Source organism: Canis lupus, chromosome 38 (assembly GCF_048164855.1).
Source record: "Canis lupus baileyi chromosome 38, mCanLup2.hap1, whole genome shotgun sequence".
In the NCBI taxonomy this organism is placed as follows: Eukaryota; Metazoa; Chordata; class Mammalia; order Carnivora; family Canidae; genus Canis; species Canis lupus.
In genome coordinates, this window is record NC_132875.1 from 11,699,923 (window position 1) to 11,724,656 (window position 24,734).

At 40.2% G+C, this 24,734-nt stretch overlaps 1 protein-coding gene across 38 annotated transcripts in view; it reads left to right on the plus strand.

Moving 5' to 3' along the window:
• Nucleotides 1–24,734, plus strand: part of ESRRG (estrogen related receptor gamma) — a 618,160-nt gene that overhangs the window by 164,555 nt on the left and 428,871 nt on the right. For 23 of the 38 annotated variants that reach the window (XM_072814639.1, XM_072814654.1, XM_072814657.1 and 20 more), the window contains one exon: nucleotides 19,556–19,647. The exons of 9 other annotated variants lie outside the window; for them this stretch is intronic. The gene's annotated coding sequence lies outside the window, so the exon portion shown is untranslated. Of the gene's footprint in view, nucleotides 1–11,353; nucleotides 11,445–19,555; nucleotides 19,648–24,734 lie in introns of all 38 variants that reach the window. 6 more of the 38 variants (XM_072814641.1, XM_072814656.1, XM_072814660.1 and 3 more) reach the window with 1 other exon arrangement.

A 24,734-nucleotide genomic window follows, 5' to 3' on the forward strand; every position in this document is an offset into this window, starting at 1 on the left:
TGTTGTTTTTCAATTTGGCTAAGGTTTTGGTTCTGTTTATTCCTTGATTGAAAGCTTTTGACAGGTAGATGATTGGCACATGAATGACTCAGGTTGTTCGCACCAACCTCTGTTAGCTTTCAGAAGTTTATGATTTCTTCTGAAAGACTTGGCCATTTCTGTTGTCTGTAACTGCCGTGTCAAGCATGTGACAGGCTGGCTTCTATGTACACACTGGCTTTATTTCCAGCAAAGCACCACAGGACAATGTTTTTTGAAGGCATCTTAGGAGATTCAAATTTAAGTTAAAACCAACTCCATATGCTGTTGCCAATGCAAATAATTCCAATGAGGTGACAATCAGATGAACAGCTAAGTCCACACATGTTCAGGCAGGATCACTGCTGAGATGTCATAACTTTCTCCTTCGCCTGTCAGCTGGCAAGCACCTTAACTGAGGAAACAGCACATATATTAACATGAACCGTATCCATTTATATATGGCATCCTTGGTACTCTGAGTCGTACATTGTATATACATTCGGAACCTGATTAGATAACCAGAATATTGTTCAACTGGTGGAACGCTCAGGCCATGATCATTGACTCATTTTACACATCCCCTATTTACATATGCCTTGCTCAAGTAATTAGGAACTTTTAAGTGAATTATATTAAAAATTGCATAATACATTGTGTTCTTGTTGTCTTAGAACAGGCCAAGATTCATCATGTTAAATGAAGCAGCAAGCAATAGGAATAACAATGGTATTTCCAGAGAATAGGATGAAGCAAACTGAACTGGGGTTTGATGGCTTCAGGGCAGGGATAGGGATTTCTCATTGAATGTCTTCACAGAATGTTCCTGAAAATGGTCACCCACAATGTGTGATACTTCTTCAATGGAGAGGGGCTGTGGTAATGTCTTTAAAAAAGATTATTTTACTGAATTATTATTTATGGCATTTTTTTATCCATGCAGTCTTGCAATTAAAAAAAATAATGCTGGAACTCATATTAACAAGTCCATTATGTCATAATTTTAGAAAAATGTCCATAGATGTTATGATGTAACCTTACTCATAAGCTAAAGAACCAAGATGACAATTAATTGATGTTTAGTGATAATTTCCCTTCCCTTTAGCAATTAAAATACAGGGTTGAGCATGCAGTCTGTAGAGAATCCTAAGTATTGACAGTAAAATGTAGTGTCTGGGGCATTTTTCGTAAACTTTTTGGTGTTCTCCTTCTTCCTGGTCTTATGATTTCTTTCTCATTGCCCCCCAAATCAATCCATCATTAATGATGGACCATTATTGCTTTTAATATTTATAACTGTATCTGTAAAAAGGGGGTGGGTTTATTCATTTCTCTAAGTGTTTTAAAGTGAGACTCAAAAGAGTGTTTGAGCTACATTTTATACTATTTTAAAATAATTTTGGCATCCCTTCTATGGAGCCTCTGCTCATACAGCTCTTTGATTTATGATGACATCACGTCCTTTCAGAGACAACATTATTATGTCACTGAACCTGAAGTGCTGAGGTCAAAAGTACACGTGAAGTAATTATGGGCCTGGAGGACCATGCTTCAGTTCAAAGGAAAACAAGCAGGGCCACGAGGGAGGATGAGGGAGTCAGGGCAGAGGGGGAAAGGCAAGAAGAAAGGGAGCAAAGCAAATCCTGAAATATGATCATTGGCATGAGCAGAAATTTTACCCTCAGCATTTTCACGCTATGCTTTGGGAAATGAAAAAAAAATAATGAAGGAAAAAAAAAAGCCAGCAAGCCTTTAAAACTTCGCTCTATTGCATTACTCAGAGAAGCTTTGGAAAACAGAGGGGTTACATAAATGAGAGCAGGTGCGGTCGTGCAGAGGTAACTATTCAGCATATGTAAGTGCAGTTGGAAAATCATTGTCTTGCAGAGAATACTCGAAATTGGTCCCTAATGGCCTTGGTTTTTGTCATATGGTCTTGATTATAAGGCTAAAATTGCATTGCCATGCCTTTAGTGTGAACGAGATGGATGGATAATTATTACGTGCGCTGAATACCTTTCTGCAAGGAGGAACCAGGACATCCCTGGTCACTGGAGCTACCATTTCGCCTGGCTGTCAGAAAAGCTCTAAGCGGCCAATTCATCACTATATTTATGTGGAGGAGAAATGGAAATGTGCCTCTCTGGTTGGGTGTGCACACTCCCACATACATATACATATGCAGATTGTAGACAAACCAAAGTGGCCCAATGTGAGTGATTGTGAGTCAATGTTCAGAGAATCAGTAGCATTAGTGGAAATGAGGGGTACAGAAATGAAACAGTGAGCTCTGTAGAAAATTGATGGCTTTTGGTGGTGTCCACATGCCAGGAGCTGGCACCAAAGCACTGCTAGGAAAGATTTGGGGCTCCGTTCGAAATGCTGCAGGAAGTTAAAAATGATTGACAATAGGTGTTGTCAAGTAAGCGAGAAATATTTGTAGAAGAGCAATGTTTTTAGATACTCTGAAAGGGAAAAAAAAATCTTCCCTTCGTTAATATGTATTTTTTAAACCAATTTTGCTATTTTACACAGTGCTCAGAGACCCTCTCAGAAGGTAGGTATAATGACAGTTAACTAGAATTCCAGCTGCTATTGCAATTCTAGAATAAATTGTCTGGCTGTTTGATAGTTGCTACCACCACCTTTTCTGGCAAGGACGTCAGAGGAAGATACCATGGGGAATAAGAAAAAAACAGTGCTCTGTCCTGAGCAGGTAAGATTCAGGACTGCTCTAAGATCCCCAGCCATGATCACACGACTCATTCATACATCGTGGGAATGTTTATGATGGATCCTGGCCTCGGAGGCTGTGGCTTCCCTTTTCTCTGTGGCCCTTTGCAAAATATGAGCAATTAGCTAGGAGGGCCACTGCCTCTTTCACACTGAGCCTTGAACTTCAGAGCCAGCACCGAGGGCAGAAGCAAATCACAGTATGCTGAACAGCTCATAGAAAGGCTGATGTGAGTGTAGACACAGGCTTGAGGGAGCAAGGTTCTCAGTCTAAAAACCAAGTTTGGAAGTCTTCTGATTGCGGTATGGCATTTGCCACTCAGAGCCCAAACGGTGTGTATGTCGGAGGGGTGGTGTGAGTTGGTTGATGACCTAATTAGTCAATCACCCCAGCTGTTCTGCTGCTGAGGTTTGATTGTTTTGATGCAGGATGTATATTGTAAGGTAAGGAGTAGCCAAAACATTAACAATGGCTGTTTCTTGCAAATGAAAGAAGAAGGGGAAAAAATAAAATTATGGAACCTCTCTCTTTATATACACACATATGCAGAACCAATACATGATGCAAGACATATGTGTGTGTGTGTGTATATATACATATATATTATATATTACTGTACAAAAGTATTTCATGGAAAGTATCAGAAAACCTATAATAATTATTTTCGCATATTTAATACAAGTTTTTATTTTCAGGTATGTATATATATGTATATAGTGATACGTGGTTTCATTATACCCATTATTATGCTACACACATGATAATTAAATGTGGGATTCTAGGGCAATACAAGATGAGAGTTACACTATTTTGGTGCTGTTTTTAGCTTTCATTTCTATTGAAAAATACTAAATTAGTAGCATTTTTTGATTCCTGATTTAGCTCTTTTAATAAGACGCAGAAGCTAAAAACAGCCCAACCAAGCAGTTGAAGTCTTATCACAAGCCAGTAAGATCAATAGCTAAAAAAAGTATGAAAAGTTTTTGAGTGACAGCTTAAAAATGGAAAATTTAAATATATATCGCTGCCTTCTGCTCCATTGTGTAATGCATAAAGCCCACTTTGGCAGTATGTTTTTAAGCAGTCAAGAAAGTGATTTATTATTATCGCTGGATTTGTGTTTATGTTCCGTGCTGTAAACTATGCTTATAGCAATATATCTGTATTAAGGCATTAATACTAGGAGTGCTACCTAAGCTTAACATTACTAATATTGTTCAAAGTGGAGTTTATTGGGCTATAAATAGTAACATCAGTATTGACACTTGCTGCATCATCTAAGTGCCTGGGTAACGGTGTCTGATGCTAAATGACCATGCTGCTGACAGTATATAAAACATAAATAGTGACTACGAGGGATATTTCATGGCTACTGCTAGTGTTTCTATTCTCCTTTGGTCTGCAGATAAGGAGATCTATGTGCTGAGACCTTCCTAGGTTTTCCCCTTGTTTGCCAGAGGATGTGATTAGAGAAAAATCACGTCTTGATTTGAAAAATTCCTGCTTCCCAGGACCACTAATTTTATGCCACAAATACAAATAAATAATCATTGTTCACTATAATGGACGGATAGTGAGCAAATCAGGAATTGAGTTTGGTGTAACCTATGCTCAGGCTTGATAAGAAGCTGACGGTTGTTTAGTCATTCGTTGGACAAGTTGTAACGGAGAGTTGACTACTATCAGTCTGTTTGGGCTGCTGTAACAAAATACCATAAACTGGGTGGCTTATAAATAACAAGAATTTACTTCTTATAGTTTTGGAGACTGGGGATTCCGAGATCATGGTGCCAGCATGGTGGACATCTGGTATGGTCTCCTTCCTACCTTCCTACGAAAGCTGTCTTTTTGCTGTAACCTCACATAGCAGAAGGGGCAAGGGATCTCTCCTGAGCCTGATTGTAGGGCACTCATCTCACCATGAGGGGGTTCACTCTCTTGGCCAAATCACCTCTCAGAGTCCCCACCTCCAAACCACCATGACATTGTGCTTTTATAATTCAACCTAAGAATTTGGAGAGGGTGCAAACATTCAATCCATAAACAACAACCCCGTGGTTGCCATGGACAAGCATATGTTCTGTTCTGAGTCTGATTTCTTTTGATGGTAATCAAGACAATATTTCAAATCTATTTGAATTATAGCAGATACACTCTCCTTTCTTAAAAGCTATAAACGATAGAACCGCTCTTTCTTAAAAGTTGCGTTCAGAAGGCAAAACAGTCACATGAGGCATGAATAGGCTAATTTATCTAGGTGCTTTAACTTTAATCTGTAAGCACGAATGACATATATTAAATTAAGCTTTGAGTTCATTAAAGTTGGAGGAGAAGTGTCCTATCTACTAACTCATTCCTTCATTCACTCACCATACTTTCATGGAGCACTGCTGTGTGCTGGAAACTGCATGGGTCTCTGGAAAATTAGCAATAAGTGGAGCACATCCCTTATCCTAAAAACACAGTCAGATGATATCACATTTTGCTGAGTTAATCCAAAGGAATTATGAAAAAGTTATTTTTTACCCCCAAACTAATAAAAGAGGTGAATTAGATGCGTGGAATGATAACGAACAAACACATTTTTGTTAGCTTGTAATTTCTTGCTAGTTTGTTATAGAATATGATAGAGGCAAGCTCATTGAGATGCTAAGATATTCATGTACTGCCTTTTTCACCTCAGATATCTTATTCCTGGAACTGATTGGATAGTGACAAGAAAGATACTGGTTTGGATAACCCATAAAGGCCAGACAGCTTATGATGTAAGATATTAATGCTAGGTGTGCCAACCTTGCTCACGATTATTAATCTTATTAAAAATAAAGTTAAGCTAGCATTGCCTGCCAGCATTGAAAGAAGGTTGAGTGCCAGCATAGATGGCGAGCCAGGAGAAGGGGATCTTCTCATCCAGAAAACAAGAAATACTCATCTTTCCAAAGCCGTAAAAGTTCATGCCTTAATGAAACCTTTGATTCTCCCGTAAGGAAACTTTAGTATTACTTGACTTACTTTGCAGTAAATAAACCTGCACCCTTTGCACGTGTGCAGATAGTGACTGTGGTTACTGGACAGGAAACAAAGAATGGGGGAGTCACCACAAAAGTTTTTTTTTTTTCCTCTCTTTTTACATCCTTATCCAGAAGGAGGGAGCAGGAGGTGGATGTGGCTGGCCAGAAGAGCACAGTTCAAGAAGCCTGTAGAAACAGGAAACATTAAATTCTAGAGTTTCAGGATGGGGAAGGTGTTGGGAAGGCAGGGTGCTCTGTTCTTTTCCAGTTGGTTTACTGGCAGCTTTCAAATAACACTGAGTCCACAGTAGACACCTTTCTCCTCCAAAGTCTGTCGGGGTTCCATAAAGAACTCAAAGCACATTAAGCATATGTTATTGTTTCTCAGGCCCTAAATGCAGCCTTGTAAAAATGCACAAAGTGATGGCAGAGTGAAGGCTAACAGCCCAGGGACCTATGAAATCCAGTGCTTTTTCATTGATTCCTTGTTGCCTCCTTTGTTCGTTGAAATATTCAGCTTTGGTCTAAAAAGCAGCTAAAAACCTTATGCAAAGAGCTTGTAAACAAACACCCACTTGAACCATCTGGTCTTGTAACACATACAAGTGATTAAGCTTCAGAGCTATGATTGTTAAATTTTTAAAAACACAACAATCCCAAACACCCCCAAATAGACTCCTTATACAAGTTTATAGGGAAGAAAACATGGGATGCTTTCTATAGTAAATAATACAAAGAGATTAAACAACCTTTTGATTTCCCTACCTCATGTCCTCCTTCTCTTTCTTCATCATGAGTGTTATAGGATGAGAAAGGCTAGAGATAGAAACATATAGACTGAAAATACATTTATAATTCCACTATATTGAGTCTGCATGGTCAACAATGTAGGATAGTTGCTTATCTTTACCTTCTTTTTTTTTTTTTATCTTTACCTTCATAATTATTTTTGCCCTTGCTAGAGAAACACGTGGGCTGGAATGTATGTGTGTGCGCACCTGCTTGCAAGGCGGTGTCTTCGTTCCTTCTAGAATATATTAAGCAATCCAGGCTATTTGCAAATAATGAATTCATACTTTTTGTCCATAATGACTGAAGAAAGTCAAGTCAGGGGGAAATTAAATATGTTAAGAGCTCTCATTTTAATTGTATAATATCGATACTGTCTTTAGAGTTAATTTCCTTGACAAGTTGTAGGGCCTATAGATTGGATTCTTCATATATTTCTAATATGGAAATGATTCTAAACTGCGACATTTCATTTAGGTGACATCACGAAAGTGAAAAGGAATAAACTGCACATTGTACCACAGCATGTGGAAATAACACAGCTTTCTAGCTGATGACTGTGGAAGAGAATAACACCAAGAACCAAAAATTCTCAAGTGAAATAAACTCTAAGTGAGAAATTAATAACATGTTAGGCCCCTGTTTCTATCTTCTCAATCTTGACCAGCTCTCATCCCTAGATTTAGCTAGATTTATTTTATCAGCTGGAAGGAGGAAAGGCAATAGTTCAAAGAAGAGAAAGAGTGTTTAGCAAACCACCAAATGGTAAATAGTGTAGACATAAGTCCATATAAGCCACAATGAGTATTCCTGATTGAGAGGAGTCTCTTTCATGTGGTGATTTGAAGGCTGAGCTCCCTCCGTCCTGTTACTCTCTGACTCAGTAAATGGCATCCAGGGTTGCCCATATCATCTGTCGTCGTCGTCTTCTTCTTCTTCTTCTTCTTCTTCTTCTTCTTCTTCTTCTTCTTCTTCTTCTTCTTCTCCTCTCCTTCTCCTTCTCCTCCTCCTCCTCCTCCTTCTCCTTCTCCTTCTTCATTTAAATTCAGTTTGCCAACAAATAGTATCATACCCAGTGGTCATCCCCCCACACTCATCAAGTGCCCTCCTCAGTGCCAGTCACCCAGTTACCCATCCCTCCACACTCCTCCCCTTCTGCAACCTTTTGTTTCCCAGAGATAGGAGTCTTTCATCATTTGTCTTTCTCTCTAATTTTTCTCAATTCAGTTTCCCTCCTTTCCCTTACAGTTTCTTTCACTATTTCTTATATTGCACATATGAGTGAAACCATATGATGATTGTCTTTCTTTGTTTTTTTTTTAATTTTTATTTATTTATGATAGTCACAGAGAGAGAGAGAGAGAGAGAGGCAGAGACACAGGCAGAGGGAGAAGCAGGTTCCATGCACCGGGAGCCTGATGTGGGATTCGATCCCGGGTCTCCAGGATCGCGCCCTGGGCCAAAGGCAGGCGCCAAACCGCTGCGCCACCCAGGGATCCCCTGATTGTCTTTCTTTGATTGACTTATTTCACTCAGCATAATACCCTCCAGTTCCATCCACATCGAAGCAAATGGCAGGTATTCATCCTTTCTGATGGCTGAATAATAATATATACAACATCTTTATCCATTCATCTGTCGAAGGACGTCATGGCTCCTTCCACAGTTTGGCTTTGTGGACATTGCTGCTATGAACATTGAGGTACAGGCGTCCCGGCATTTCACTACATCTGAATTTTGGGGGTAAATACCCAGTAGTGCAATTGCTGGGTCATAGGGTAGCTCTATTTTTAACTTCTTAAGGAACCTCCACACCATTTTCCAGAGTGGCTGCACCAGTTCACATTCCCACCAACAGTGCAAGAGGGTTCCCCTTTCTCCACATGCTCGCCAATATTTGTTATTTCCTGTCTTGTTAATTTTTTAGCCATTCTCACTGGTGTGAGGTGGTATCTCATTGTGGTTTTGATTTGTATTTCCCTGATGCAAGGTTGCCCATATCATCTGCAAGAACCTGTGGAAAGGGAAGTGCTGGGGATCCCTGGGTGGTTCTGTGGCTTAGCGCCTGCCTTCAGCCTGGGGTATGATCCTGGGGTCCCAGGATCGAGTCCCGCATTGGGCTCCCTGCATGGAGCCTACTTCCCCCTCTGCCTGTGTCTCTGCCCCTCTCTCTCTCTCTCTCTCTCTCTCTCTCTGTGTGTGTGTGTCTTTCATGAATAAATAAAATCTTAAAAAAAAAAAAGAAAGGGAAGTGCTATAATATGCAGGACACTCTGTAGTATTTTTTATTTGTTCAGAAAGAAACAAATTAATTCCTTTTTCAGTGATGTGGTGCTAATCTGTCTCTCTGGAGGGTAAAAACACCCCACCTGATTTGTAATGTTTGCTGATTTCCATGGTGTAAATACTCTCATGGTGGCTGATTTCAAGCTACCAACATGAAGTCACTCAACATGGATTGGGAAGAGAGATGCAGTCAGTTCTAGCAATCTGGAACAAGCCACTCTAGCACCACATTTTACTAATAATTCTGAGAAGACACATCTGGGGCAGCCTGTTGGTGAGCAGATAGTGAGTGTGCATTTTCCCTTTTGTATCTGACCTAAGAAAAGATTCACTTTGGAGTGGATTCTTTATCATTTAAAAAACCATCAGTGTCCAGGTGATGTATAGAACTGTTGAGTCACTGTATTGTACACCTGAAACTAATGTAACACTGTGTTAACTAACTAGAATTAAAATAAAAATGTTGAAAAAATTTAAAAAATTAAAAACCATCAGGCACTTGGGTGACTTAGTTGGTTAAGTGTCCAACTCTCAGTTTTGGCTCAGGTCAGATCTCAGGGTCGTAGATCGAGCCCTGCATCAGACTCCACACTCAGCAGGGAATCTGCTAGAGATTCTCTGTCTCCCTCTGTCCCTGCCACTCCCCCACCCACGGCTGTTGCCCTCAAATAAACAAATAAGCCTTTAAAAAAATTAAAAACCATCAGTGTATGGTGTGTTCTTATCAAGAATAGTTGGGGGGTATACAGTTTTTGAGTCAGAGAAAAATAGCTTTTTGAGTTTTTGAGTCAGAGAAAAATAGCTCCGAGGGCACAAGCTGTCCATCTTGTACTGAATCCTGGGTCACTCTCAGGCAATATTTAAAACCTCTAGAACAAGTTTCCAAAGAGTGTACCAAGAAGTCAGATGTCACTTCGGGAATTTCGTAGGATTGTTCCCGTAATTGTTTTCCCAAAAGTGGGAAGGATTTGGAGATGGAATGGATAATGGTGATGAGAGAAAAGAGATGCCAAGGATGATTCCTTTATTTCTGTCTGTACAGTAAGTTGTAAGGATGCTGGTGTCATTTCCTGAGAGGAGCAAAGAAGTCATGTGAGCTTGTCTGTGTTTAAAAACAAACAAACTAACAAACAAACAAACAAAAAAACAGGCATAAAAAAACACAAAAACGCACACACACAAAAACAACTCTGAAATTCAAATGGATCCTCAGGTCTCAATTGATGAATTTATTAAGATTGTTATTAATCCACCAATGGCTGCATTGTTTCTAAGATCTCCACTATTCCTTGTCTACCTTTTTGTAAAGGGTTAAGCCATGTAATGATCAGCTTGATTCACACTTAACCATTTTGCTTGATCCATGCACACTCTTGAATCAGAGTGCAACGGCCCAGATGGGGGACCGAGGCGTGTGATGCACTAGGCTTCAGCCCTGTGGTTTTTTGCTGCGTGTGGTTTTGTTTTCAAGTGTTAGCATCTTTCAAGTGTTAAGGTTTAGCACCTCTTGAACTGATGGCATCGTGGTGTGAGTCTATACCGTCAAGGCCCAGGGTTTCATATTCGGTGCTTGTCGCTTTGTTTAATTCCGAGGGTCACAAAAACATCAGCAAGATTCCACTCTGTACTTTCCGTTTGGAACACCAGCTGAGGCAGATCAAAACCTAAGAACGAATTAAATCTGGAATGCGTTGGTAGTAGCCCGCTAACTGGTTGGTTTGAGGCTGATTGCTATTTTGGGAAAGTACTAAAACTGGTAATGATAGACAGAAGCATTGAGGTTTCTCAAAAAGTTAATCCATGCACTTAGTAAATAATGAGCTGTTCTGGGGAACAGCTCTCCTCCTCCCCTATTTTGTGATGATGGTGAAAAGTAAGCTGCTCCGAAAACTAACTTTCTTCATGCCAACCTGCCCTATTGGGTTTCTTCACCACCACCACCCCCCCCCCCCTTAACTGCAGTCTGCAAAAAAAAAAAAAACAAAAAAAACAAAAAAAAAAACAACAGAACTAGGGCTTGGCACACCAGTTTTGATCAGAGCAACCATCAGAATCATAATGTCCTAAGTACAAAGCTCACTAATTGAATTTCATTCACTGGACTGAAATATAGCAGCCAAGACAGAGAACACTGTCGGCTGTTTTTTATGAGGTCCAGAGTCGAAAGTCATTTTTAAAATGTGAGTGATGCAATTTCTTGTATCTTTCATTTAAAATGCTACTTGGTAAACAGTGTTTCAGATTAGTGTATTTGTAATTTAAATGAAGACAATACATCAAGCTGCATCTGAAAAGAAAGAAGTTTAGGGAATGATTCATTCCTCTTTTTGTGTGATCTACTGTAGAAAATAATAAATAAATAGGTAAGGGGGGGGAGGTTTGTGGATTTTAAAAGACAAAACTGAACTATTTCTAAAACAGAGCCAGTCCCAACAGCTAAGTCTTTGTTTTCTTCAAGCAGACTCATACATTCTGTCTAATTCATTTTTTATTTTCTCTCGGGGTCTGCTTGCAGATTTGCCTCAACAAAGGAAGCATCATGTTACATCTTTTAAATAATTGATGGCTCTCAGTCCAAGCCAGCTCGAAGGAAATTCTGAAAATAGGTACTGATTGAGCAAATGCCTCCTTCCTCCTCCCCATCCCCTTCTAGAACACGCCCCGCTCCTCTCTTCCCTCCTGGCCCTTTGCTGCTTTGCCTCCCTCTTGACCGGTGGAGGAGGATGATATCATTTGGACGAAGGCTTTATCTACCACTCGGTATCCCTCATTTGTTTCATATCATTCTATATATTTTATTAAAGACGGGGGAACTGTTAATTACAAGCTCACTGATGTAATGAAAAGTTCTTAATTAATCACCAGAAATGTTAGGTCATGATCACCACCAGAGATGGTTTGTTGGGAATATATATAAAAAAAAAAAACAAAAAAAAAACGAGGCTTAGAGTGTGTCCCTCTAAATTTAAAGTATGCTGTCACCAAGGGTCGAGTTGCCCCGGAAGCTGGGTCGGCTGTGGCCTTGCCAGCCCCAGCTCTTCTGCAAGTTCAAGTGCTGGAAGCTGACCTGTGTTTCAATGCCCGCCCCCCCCCCCCCCAAAAAAAAAAAAAGAGAGAGAAAGGCACCTGCATCTTACTTCACTGTTGAGTCATTAGCGATTGTCTACAGGTTGGAAGACCCATCCCTGCTTTAAGGCAAGTGTGGTTGGTAGGACCTTGGGCTGGTCCACCATGAACCTGGCTTCTGGTCATGACTTTGTAAGTCTCTTTGCCTTCCAAGGCCCTCCTTTCCTTGCTGGTGAAATGCATACTTTGGACCTTTCCTTGACGGTGAAATGCAGACTTTGGAGTGGATGATCTCCAACATCTACCCAGCAATGATATTCTTGTGTCCTCCAGAGAGGAGGATAGACCACAAGGAAGTTGCCCTCCATTTGAGAGCATTAATGTATTCCACCTTAGAGTGAATGGACTGTGTGCTCGCCCATAGGTAACCTTCCTCTCTCTTTACGTTATTTTTCTTTTCTTTTAGTCTGTTGCTTATTTCTTCTCTTCTGCTGCTTATCAATCCTTTCCTTTCCTGGCCCGACTTTCCGCACCACCAGGGTCAGAGTGGAAGGTTAGAGTCAAGGATCTCGGCCACTTATTTTTAAAATATCCTGCCCTCACAGAAGAGCTGTCTCCATCAGAAATTGCATCCGAAGGTAGCCAATATTGTTGAATTTGGGAAGACTAGCTATACAGTGGCAACTATTGGGAGATCTAAATCTGGAATTCTAAGTTAGAGCTCAGTTAACTGGGGGAGAGCTTTACATTGTACCCATCACTGAAAAAGCTGTAGCTAAATTGATGGATTATTGTCTGCTCTCAAAACAGTATCACAATCTCTGACCTACTCTCCCTTTCAAGGGACATTTTAAGATATCATATTGCTCACATTGTTCCATTTTTCTCTCTTATTATAGCAAGCTTGGTGAGGGGTGGGGAGCTAAAGCCATCTTTGCCCAGAATCTACCCCAAAACCCAAAGCTTGTTTGAGTTATCCCGTGCCAGCCTGGGAAAATCCTTTTTGATTGCCTTTAGTGAAATATTTTTTTTAGACCCTTCGAATAAACTGATTTAGAACCCCCAAACAACATATGGCAGGGAATCTAGAAAGTTGAGAATTTCTTCTATGTATCTCCTACTATCTGACTGTATTCTAATGTTATATTCAGAACTATTTGTGTTTTCCCTTTTAAAAACCTACTGCTATCCATTCATTTTTGAGACTGTATTATGCACAGGCTTTTGTATCTGTATTTAAGTAGATTATAGGTAATGCCTCCTGGTAAGATGTATTCCTAAAATGTGCTTTTCTCTAAGTGATGTTAATCTTTGAGTTCTACTGTAGTGCTACCATGTTTCAGGAACATTTTGTGTTAAATGGCTTCTCTTTTTATTGGAATATCCATTCTTAGTGCCATTTTGGAACTTGAAGAACAGATCTTTCTCCTTCTGAAGGTAGAGAGATAATTCCCCGTCTTCTAAGGTGCTGACTCAACCACCTAGAGACTGGTGATGGTGAGGATGGGGGTAGTGCAGGGTCAGTGACTATTGCCTTGGGGTCAGTGACTGAGTGAAGGGATGCTGGTGACTTAGTTCTCTAGATCTGCTCTAAAAGCATCCTCTGGGGGTGCCTGGGTGGCTCAGTCAGTTAAGCATCTGACTCTTGCATTTCATCTCAGGTCATGATCTCATGGGTGGTGAGATTGAGTCCCACATTGGGCTCTGCACTCAGCAAGGAGTCTGCTTCTCTCCCTCTCTCCTTCTTCCTCTGCTCCTCCCCCTGCTCTCACTCTCTCTCTATATAAAAGAAATCAATAAATCTTTTTAATTTATTTTTATTTTTATTTTTTTAAAATTTTATTTATTTATTCATGAGAGACACAGAGAGAGAGAAGCAGAGACACAGGCAGAGGGAGAAGCAACCTCCCAAGGAGGAGCTCGATGTGGTACTTGATCCTGGATCCCAAGATCACGCCCCGAGCCAAAGGGAGATGCTCAACCACTGAGCCCCCCGGGCGCCCCAGATCTTTTTTTTTAAATCCTCTGGCATAGGGAAGGGAATCCAGATGCTACTTCCCCTAACCCTTTGCTATGCAACCATAGTGGAGTAGCACCATTCACAGTGGAATCTGTGTGTAAGATGCCTCCTGAAGTTTTTGATCCTACAAATCCTTCTTTTGTAAGACAGACCTCATTTTATGGCACTTTACTTTATTGCACTTTCAGATGCTGTGTTTTTGCAATGCAAAAATCCATGTGAATATATCTGGTAATTTTTAATCCTGGAATTAATTATTATTTTTTTGTCAGTTCAAATTGTCCAGTCTCAATAATTAATTGAATATAGGCAGTTCTTAGTTTACAAATTGGTGGTGTTCCTGTGTATCTCTTAAAACTGGTTGTTGGTAATTCAGAATATTTCCAGACAGGAAAAATTATATAAGTAGTAGTGATGTTCTTAATCATACTGTAACTGAACTTCAAAACGTTTACAACAGTTATCTCTTCTTTGGGAAATTATCTGCAGCATTGAATAAGAATCTTTCACCTGGGTTGGTTGTCACCATTTAAAACAGAATTAATCTGGGGAAATGTATATTGCATTTTGTAGTAAGAGGATATCATTGAGGCAATGGGATCAAATTCCCATCTGTGTTCCCTCACCCAGGACCCCTAAATGGGATAGAACCTGAAATGGAGCCCGAGATGTACATAGCAAAAATATGCAGACACTGGATTTGCAGAAGAGTAGTCAAAGGGCCAGTTTCTAATTCATTCTCCCCCACCCATCCCCTACCTCCCATGCATTGCCAAATAACAGGATCCCAGTTGCCCATGGGACAACTAGTTCATGCATCTTGAGTCCTAGAACATTCCCAAATTTCTTAAGGGATTATGGAAGACTCTAAATCCATCTTTTCTCTCCTTGCTGCAATTCCTGAACATCTTGCACAGGACCAAAAGGGAGTTTAGTGACTCAGGTAGTAATTCTTCCTTCCTAAGACTCTGAGTAGGATGTCACTGTGGGCTGCCTCCTGTGTGATGGGAGGTCCCAGATAGCATGATCCTGAGTTGAAGGCCTCTGCTCAGACGTAAGCTCTATGTGTGGGATCAAAAGGAGAATGCATTCTAAAAACTTGTGATCATAATGTGAACATTATTTAGAATTTTCATTAATTTCAGCAATGGGCTTTGACAAGTTGTATAATTTAAATGTTAAACTTGAAATCACAGCCAGGTCAATCATGACCATTGGCAACGTTATGCAGACAGCAACTTCTTATCTGATGAAATCAGCCCTCGAAGGAATTTTGATCCTACAACCCCTTCTTTTGTTAAGATATACCTCATTTTATTGCACTTTGCTTTATTGTACTTTCAGATACTGTGTTTTTTACAGATTGAAGGTTTATGGCAACCCTGCAACCAACAAGTCTATTGGAGCCATTTTTTTCCTCCAACAGCATTTGCTGCATGTCACATTTAGCTAATTCCCACAATATTTCAAACTTTTTTGTTATTATTGTATTTGTTATGCTGATTGATGATCAAGGATTTTTGATATTACTATTGTAATTGTTTTTGGGGCCACAAATTGCATTCATAGAAGACAATGAACTTAATCGATAAAGGTTGTGTGTATTTTGACTGCTCCACCAACTGGCAGTGACCCTTCTCTCTCCCTCCCCTCTGGCCTTCCCGGTCTCTGAGACACAACAATATTGAAATCAGGACAATTAACAAGCCTACAATGGCCTCCGACTGTTGCAGTAAAAGGAAGAGTCTCACATCTCTCACTTTACATCAAAAGCTACAAATGATTAAGCTTAGTGAGAAAAGCCTGTCAGAAGCTGAGACAGGCCAAAAGCTAATCCTCTTGCTCCAAACAGTTAGCCAAATTGTAATGCAAAGGAAAAGTTCCTAAAGGAAATTAAAGGTGCTACTCTCAATGAATGTATGAATGGTAAGAAGGTGAGACGCCTGTTGCTGATAGGGAGAAAGTTTTAGAGATCTGGCTAGAAGATCAAACCAGCCACATAATTCTTTGAAGCCAAAGCCTAATCCAGAGCAAGGCCCTAACTCTTCAATCATGTGAAGGCTGGGAGAGGTAAGGAGGCTGCAGAAGAAAAGTAGGAAACCAGTGGAGGCTGGTTCATGAGGTTCAAGGAAGGAAGCTGCCCTTAGAACATCAAAGGACAAAGTGAAGCAGCAGATGCTGATGTAGAAGCCACATCAAGTTATTCAGAAGATCTAACTGTGATAATTTGTGAAGGTGACTACACTAAACAGCAGATTTTTAATGTATATAAAACAGCTTTCTATCAGGAGAAGATGCCATCTAGGACTTTCATAGCTAGAGAGGAGAAGCCAATGCCCAGTTTCACAGATTCAAAGGACAGGCTGACTCTCTTGTTAGGAAGTGATGCAGCTGGTGATTTGCAGTTGGAGCCAATGCTCATTTCCTATTCTGAAAATTCTAGAGCTCTTAAGAATTAGGCCTAGTCTACTATGCCTGTGCTCTGTCAGTGGAACAGAAGAGCCTGGATGACCAGCACATCTTTTTACAATATGGTTTCCTGAATAGTTTAAGCCCACTGTTGTGACCTACTGCTCAGGAAAAAAGATCCCCTTCAAAATACGAGTGCTCATTGACAATGCAACTGGTCACCCAAGAGCTCTGATGGAGATGTACAAGGTCAATATTGTTTTCATGCCTGCTAACACAACATCCATTCTGCAGCTCATGGATCAGAAGTAATTATGACTTTCAACTCTTATTATTTAACAAATACATTCTATAGATTGAGTGGCTCAGTCAGTTAAGCGCCTGACTCTTGATTTTGACTTAGGTCATGATCTCAGAGTTGTGAGATTGAGCCCCGTGTTGGACTCCACACTGACTGTGGAGCCTGCTTAATATTCTCTCTCTCCCTCTGCTCCTATCCACCTTCCCACCTTCCCCACTCAGGCTCTCAATCTAAGAAGAAAAGAAAGAAAAGAAAGAAAAGAAAAGAAAAGAAAAGAAAAGAAAAGAAAAGAAAAGAAAAGAAAAGAAAGGGAGGGAGGGAGGGAGGGAGGAAGGAAGGAAGGAAAAGAAACACATTTTATAAGGCTATAGCTGCCATAAATAATGATTCCTCCTCTGATTGAGGTGGCAAAATAAATTGAAACCTTCTGGAAAGGATTCACCATTCTGGATGCCATTAAGCACAGTTGTAATTCGTGCGAAAAGGTCAAAATGTCAACATTAACAAGTGTTTGGAGGAAGTTGATTCCAACTCTCCTTGATGACTTTGAGGAATTGAAGACTTCAGGGGGAAGAAGTGCCTACAGGTGTAGTAGAAGTAGCAAGAGAACTAGAATTAGAAGTGGAGCCTGCAGATGGGACTGAATCATGCAACCTCCTAATAAAACTTTAATGGATGACGAGTTGTTTCTTGTGTCCAAGCAAAGAAGATGGTTTCTTGAGATGGAATCTACTCCTGGTGAAGATGCTGAAGATACTGTTAATACTGTTGCAGTGACAACAAAGGAGTTTGAATATTACATAAGCTTAGTTGATAAAGCGGTGGCAGGCTGTGGGAGGATTGACTCCAATCTTGAAAGAAGTTCTACGGTGGGTGAAACGCTATCAAACAGCGTCACATGCCACGGAGAGATCATTCGCGAAAGGAAGCATCAATTGATTCAGTAAATTTCATTGGCCTATTTTAAGTACTCGTCTCATCCTCCCCAGCCTTCAGCAACCAGCACCCTGACCAGTCAGCAGCCATCAACACTGAGGCAAGACCCTCCACCACAAGGAAATCATGACCTGCTAAAAGCTCAGATGATGGTTAGCGTTTTTGCAATAGGATATGTACATTGTTTTTTAGACATAATGCTATTGCACACTTACTAGATGACATATCATGTAAACATAATTTTTATATGCATGGGGAAACCGGAAAATCCTTTGACTCCCTTCCTTGCAATTGTTGCTTTATTGCTGTTCTGGAACCCACCTGCAGTATTTCCAAGGGATACCTGTACCTCTTGAGTTGTAAGCTTTCTTTTTAAAAAAAACTAACAACCGAAACTAGTTCTCCTCAGGCTTCTTACCCTGTAGTGTCAGTTGGGTGGGTTCTCTCCTAATGTTTCCTTAGACTTCAAGAAATTACAGCTTTTTAACAGGCCTCCTGTGTTCACAGTCCCAGGAAAAAATAGGGTTGAATTCCCACATTCGAGTCATCTTGCCTTCTTCCTCTCTCATTGAATGTGCTGGAAAGATCCTCCTGTTTTTATTTGCAAAACATTTTTCTTTCCTGATTCTGGACTCTGTCAAATTCCAGGCCCCACTGGAAACCTTGGTGTCTGGGCTTCGTAGATCATCAGCTCTTCGGTGTCTGCAAGAACTTATTTACAAATTATCCCTTTTGTCTTCCGGTAATCAAGTCGTTCCTCTTCAGCATTAAAGCAAATGACCAAAGTCTGATTCCAGTTGCTCTTTGTAGTCTGACGGTGTTAGGGAGAAGTTGAAATTGAAACCTCAACTTGCTTAATTGTCCAACATTTTACTTTTAACTTCGTGCTTTAAAGGAAAGGGCAAAAGCTGTGAGTGTGAAGTGTGTCTTCAGTGATGATTTAGACCCTTCTAATCATGATTCAGGCGTGTCTTTGGAGTGTTCCCTCTCCAGAGTCTACAGCTTCCTCATTCGTGCCTCAAGGGGTGTGAAAGAATGTGGCCCAGGTGCCACCTGATGCATGAGTTTCCACATCTTTTACTTAATAAACAGCACTGGAGTGTGTACCAAAGACATTGTTAGAGGCCTTCGGGTTGTCCATTGCTCACAACCTTCTCTTCTACTCCTTCTCCCTTCCCTGGATGTCCAGCGGGTCTCCTGGGTTGCTCTGAAGAGTTTTCTTCTAGAGAGGGGTAAAGATGGGAGAGGGCTTTCAGTTATATCACATGGAATTGCCATGTTTATATGTCAAGATCAGTAGACTATCGATAGTTTTGTGAGGTTCCACCTAACGGTTTCTCCTGATAAATGTTCTACCTCAAACAAGTACATTTTGAAGTGCGCGTTGGCCTACAACTCACTGTGGAGTTACTTAAAACAGAAGCTTCAAGTTTTTCCAATCAGGAAACTCATGCTTCCTCCTTACCTGTTTTATTTTTTTTTCTGAGAATCACAGAAATAACAGACAAAACCCTCATATTTGGAGAAACTCGTGTATTTTGAGTCTGTTGCGAAATAAGTAGAAAATCCGTTGGTCCCTGTGATAGAATTTTTTTCTGAAAGTTCTAAATGGGAGTTATCATGGAAACTGCTTTGAGACCTTAACTAGAGCGTGCACTATAAATAAGAGAGGAGCAGAAGATTAATAAATCTGATAAAGCTGAGAAAGAAAACTTAAAATAAGAAATGAGGACTGTTCTTTAGTTGGGGCATTAATACGGCCCTGAATGTGTGTGTGTGTGTGTGTGTGTGTGTGTGTGTGTGTGTGTGTATATATGAAAATCAAAGACTTGCTAAAGGCAGGGAGTGTGAAGCCGTAGCTACTAATGTGTGCTTAACTCTATTGCCTGGGAGATTTTATTAAATGCAGCGGCCAAGGAAATTGACCTCACTTTTTTTTTCCTTTTTTTGGGTTGGATCCTTGCTCACGTCACATAAATGAATAGAGCTGACAATTTACTGGCTCATCAATGAAACAATATTAAATTATGAAGATGTAAGGAAAAAATCCTTCGCTAACATTGTTGCAGTTTGAAAGGTAAGCTGCCCCCTACAAGAGTAGGAGATATTAATGTTCGTTTCCAAACCTATATAACTTAAGGCCAGGTGATACACATTATAGGATGAAGTGGCTTCTTGATGGCTTTGATTCACTGTGGTCCTGGCATGTATCTCATTAACAACATTCATGAAGAGGCTCCCACGTTTCTCTCATTCTGTCTTTTAAAATGCAAAAAAAAACATCGTTTTTCATGCTTCTAAAGTGTTTTATTTTATGGAATATTCTGACAAATTTGACTTTACTGAGTATGTGTTGCAGGGACCCTGGGGTTTCCTTTTGAAAAGAGCCTGTTTTTATTGATTCACTATATTGGCCATTAAGCCATGGCTGTCAGGGTTAGACTGTTTCTGAATTCTTGTCTTTGGGGCTGCACAAGAAGCAAAATGCTGTTTTTCTTTATATCTTGTCCTGTGCTTGAGATAGGAAGCCTTCTCTTCTTAATTCTGTCTTCTGTGAACTTACTAGAAGTACTTGGCATGCCATCTATTACCAATTGAATACCTAGCACTTTCAAGTGTGCCTAGATGTTAAGTCTTTTTCACTTTATTTTTGAAGGAAAATCGTCCTACTGTTCTTGGTTACCATCAGTTATTCAGTTGGTCAACCAGACCCAGGTCCGTCTCATGCATTTGTGAGCCCGGTTATAATGACAATCCGATAGGATCAGAATATGGAGGTTCTTTTTGGTGGAACCGTCCCTGCTTCCATCTGACTCACAGATTTGTTCACAACTCACGAAAGGTCACCCCCCCACACACACCCCATGGCAGCTCTTCCAAGGTCATACTGGTGATTTACCTGTTACCCCCCAGTCCCAGCTGCAGAGGCTGGTGCAGAGTAGGTGTGCAGGAAATCTGTGCACGCTCCCTGACGGTGATGCCTCCCCACCCCACCCCCCAAATCAGTACTGAACCCTCTGCAGTAAGTCAGATTTTCTGAGCAGCATTCAGCAGATTTTTGCTTCAATGTGGAAAATGGCACTTTAGAAGTCGAATTACCTTTTTCATGGCACCCAAGTTGCTTAATTTGCAAATTGAGAATAATTTAGGCAATGGGAGAATATGTTTCCATGTGTGAAGTGGATTGAAATGAGTTTTGTGTTCTCTGCTCCTTCAGCTCAAACTATCAAAAAATGGAGATCTGGCCAAAAATCATTCAGTTATATGATTCCGGGATATCATCTGTTGTTTTGCGTGGCATCAGTTTAGCTTTAATTATTGGTGATACTTAAAATCTGTGCTTCTGATAAACTGCGAGTGTGCCCTGCTTTAAGGAACCGGAATGGGCTTCAGATTTATGCTTATGGTGCCTTTGCATGAAGGGACAGTTATTTGCGCTCTAAAAATACCTTGGCTTTATAAAATAATTTATCACAAGATTCCTTTAAATAACCAGCTCTCTCAGAGCATTCAAAATATGATTTGATTTGAAAAATCAATGTCCACTCAACTTTTCAAGAACACATCTGCTTTGTAATGTGAGGCAGGTGAAGGGAGAAAAACCAGGCAAGACGGAATGAGGATCTTAGGTGAGCTGAATAGGAATTAATTTTAATTTAGAAAAGAATTTACTTTTCTAGAGTTTCCCGGGGAAAACACCTTCACCTTTATCACCTCCAAAGTACATAAAAGGAAAAAAAAAAAAAAAGCAGGCCAATTTGAGTTTGGAGAAGATAAATCTATTTCTCTGGTGGGTCGCATTCTGCATTATGCATGTGCGTAAAAGTGAGGTTTGCTTTGATCCTGACTATTAAAAGTTTATTTTTAAACTCAGACTGGGCAGGGATCCAGCGATGCTCTTTCCCCCTGCAGCACATCCTGGTTTCAGGTCCTCAGCCCTGCGGAATGGAACTAAGCAGCAGGAAGTAGTTGAAAAGTGTGGAGACTTGATGAGTGTTGAGGGTTTTTTCCCCCCTTCTTCCCCTCCATTTTTGAAATTCAAATTGAATGCAATTTTCAGCTCATTTGAGCCAGAATATACTGTTGCTGAGCTTCAGTGGCTCTTAAATTCAAACTCACAGGAGAAAACAGATATCATTTGTCACAGAGGGTGGGAGAGAGAGAACACTCCCCGCATTTTATTCATGGGAGGCAGAGCTCTAGTAACTAATTCAAACCTTTCTGACTAATCGACTAATCATTCACCAGCAAACTTATCAACTAATCAATGAAACCTTTAAGACACTCATCTTCGGAAGTTGGGAGCAATTTCCCCCTCCCTTTAAAACAAAGTCATTGTTCAAGTCTATTTTTGTATTGTTGGGATCTTAATACCTTTTTTTGCAAACTGAGACAGACTATCATGGCAATCTTTTTCCTGCCCTTCCTGACAATTTTATTGTTTCCATCTTTAATGTCTTTGTCAATGCTCTTTATTTATGACCGAGGATTAGCAGAAAGCCTACTGCTGGCTGAGGGAGGCCAAAAATTTTGAGTTTTTTTTTCTTCACCAAATGGACTGCCTGAAAAAGAGTCTTCTTTCTTGGGGTAAATGTAAATACCAATTAAAAGAGGAAGACCCACTCGTGCAGTCCTTGAGTTTGCAAGTGTGTTATCTTCAGGGTGGCTTCTTCAGCATGGCTTGAGAATGCCTCTCAGGAAACTTCTGCCACTGGATATGTGCCCGGGAAATGCAAATGATTTGAACAAATGATAATCTGAAATCCCTGCTCTAATTTCAGAAAGGATGTGATGTTGCAATTCTGGTCCTGAAATATAGGTTTTATGCCTTACCGCTGGTGCTTATCTTTGACTGTTTTAATGTAATCCAAAATTTCCATGGGAACATGAAGTCCATTAGCCTTCTCTCCTCCTCTTCCTCCTCCTCCACCTCTTCCTCCTCCTCCCTCCTCCTCCTCCTCCTCCTCCTCCTCCTCCTCCTCCTCCTCCTCCTTCTTCTTCTTCTTCTTCTTCTTCTTCTTCTTCTTCTTCTTCTTCTTCTTCTTCTTCTTTCTGTCAAGGTCTGTGAGAGACAATTATGATGTTATTTCAAAGTGAGTGAGAGAAAAACAATGCTCCCTAAATATTATCTCTAATGAAATTAGCTCCTACCCATCACATTTGGAGTTTAAAAATGCTCTGCAATGAGTATATGATCAAGCCATATATATTTGTGCTTATGTGTGTATGTGTCTACGTGTCTCCAAGGTGTCCAAGAATGTGACAGCAGGAATTTCTAAATAGTCATTTTCACATTAATAAAGGCGTCAATGACTTTATCCTCTATGTGGTAATGTGCTTGTGCATTCGGCCCCTGGTAGCAGACATTTATTTCATTGCTTTTATAAAAAGGAATACCCTAACTTGTTAACCTGTTTTCTCGCTATTATACCTTAAGACCATATTGTTGTTTCTTTGACTTCAGTATAAGAAGCCAAAAACCTACCTTGACAACCTACCTTTTAGTTAATTACTAAGGTAATTAATAGAATTTTAACTTTTCTTCTAAAATATCAGATTGCTTCAATATGCAAGTAATTACCGACTGCTTCCTATATGATAGACATTTGTTGTACTAAGATTTGTAACATATAGAATAGTGACTTTCTAAATCCAAGTGAGGTAGACATAGGAGATGAAGTATCAGCATCAGCTAGGCAGAGAAGGTAAAGCTTGAGAAGCCCCCAGGTTCTCAAATGATTCTCAAAGATGTAGTCCTTCTCCTTGTCCCCAGGTGGTAGCCACTGGTCTGAAACAAATATGATCTAACTTGGAGGTGGGAAAAGGATGATACACAAAAATCAGTGAAAAGGATAAGAAATATGCATTTTTAGGTGCTAAATGTATCCTGTTCCTCAAACAATGCTTGCATCACTGGGTAGGGGAAGGCAAGTGGGGTGCTGTCATCCTGCATTGTAAAGTGGGTAGGCCAGGGGTCAGTGGAGGGAAGGGGGGAGAGCCAGTTCAGGAGGGAGGAGAAGGCTGGAGTAGAAGGGAGAACATTTGAAGCAGGGGCTCAGAGGTGTACTGGAGCTTAACTCACACCCTGAGGGCCAATTGTTAAATTTCTAGAAATTTCATGAGCCAGCTTTTATGACATATTATTAAAAATTAAATTACATAAATTTATGACAATTAAATTATATAATCTTATATGATTATTAATATGTATAATATATAATTATATATTAATTATATATGTATAATTATAATTAATTATATATATTATAATTATATAATATATAATTATAATATATAATTATCATATATAATTATTCTTATATAATAAATCAACTATACTAAAAACAAATGTAACAAATACTGAAAATCATCACTTCCTAATTATTTCCCCTTATGCATTGCCATCACCTCTGCTCTTGAGATGTGCGCATCGTATCTGCATGGTAAAAATATGTGCTGCTGTGACATGTTGCCCATCTCTTCCCAACTGCACATTCCCTGATGCCGTGTTGGTAGCATGGGTGGATGGGTTAAGCATCTGCCTTTGGCTCAGGTCATGATCTTGGGGTCTGGGATCCAGCCCCATGTCAGGTTCTCTGTTCGGCAGAGTCTACTTCTCCCTCTCCCTCTCTCTCTGTGTTCTCCCTCTCCCCTGCCACCCCCCTCTGACTCTCAAAGAAAATAAATTAAAAACAAATAAAATGGGGAGACTGGGTACAGAGAAGTGAAGAGTCTGGCCAAGGAAAGGAGTGTGATTCAAATGCAGGCAGTTGCACCTAGAAGTTCACTCTGTTTGCTGCTGTTCAGTGCAAAAATGACAAACCACAGTGACCCGCCACCTGGAGCATTTCTGAGAAACTGAACTAATAGTATCATTTAGGAGAGAGAAGGGCACTCCTTCAGTTGTAGATAATTAACATTTTGGATGTGGGGAATCTAAGTGACGAGGCCCTCCCGGCAAATCAGCTTAGAGAAGGAGCACAAGCCCAAAATAGAGAAAACCCCTGCACGTAGATGTGAGAAAATATTCATCATCACAGGGATTAAGCATAGAAAGAAAAGCTTTAGGGAAAAAGTAAGTGTTAGGAAGAAGAACAACGAAAAGAAACCGTGATGGAGAGAATGAACGATTGGAAAGGGAAGAGAAATATGGGAGGACATAAC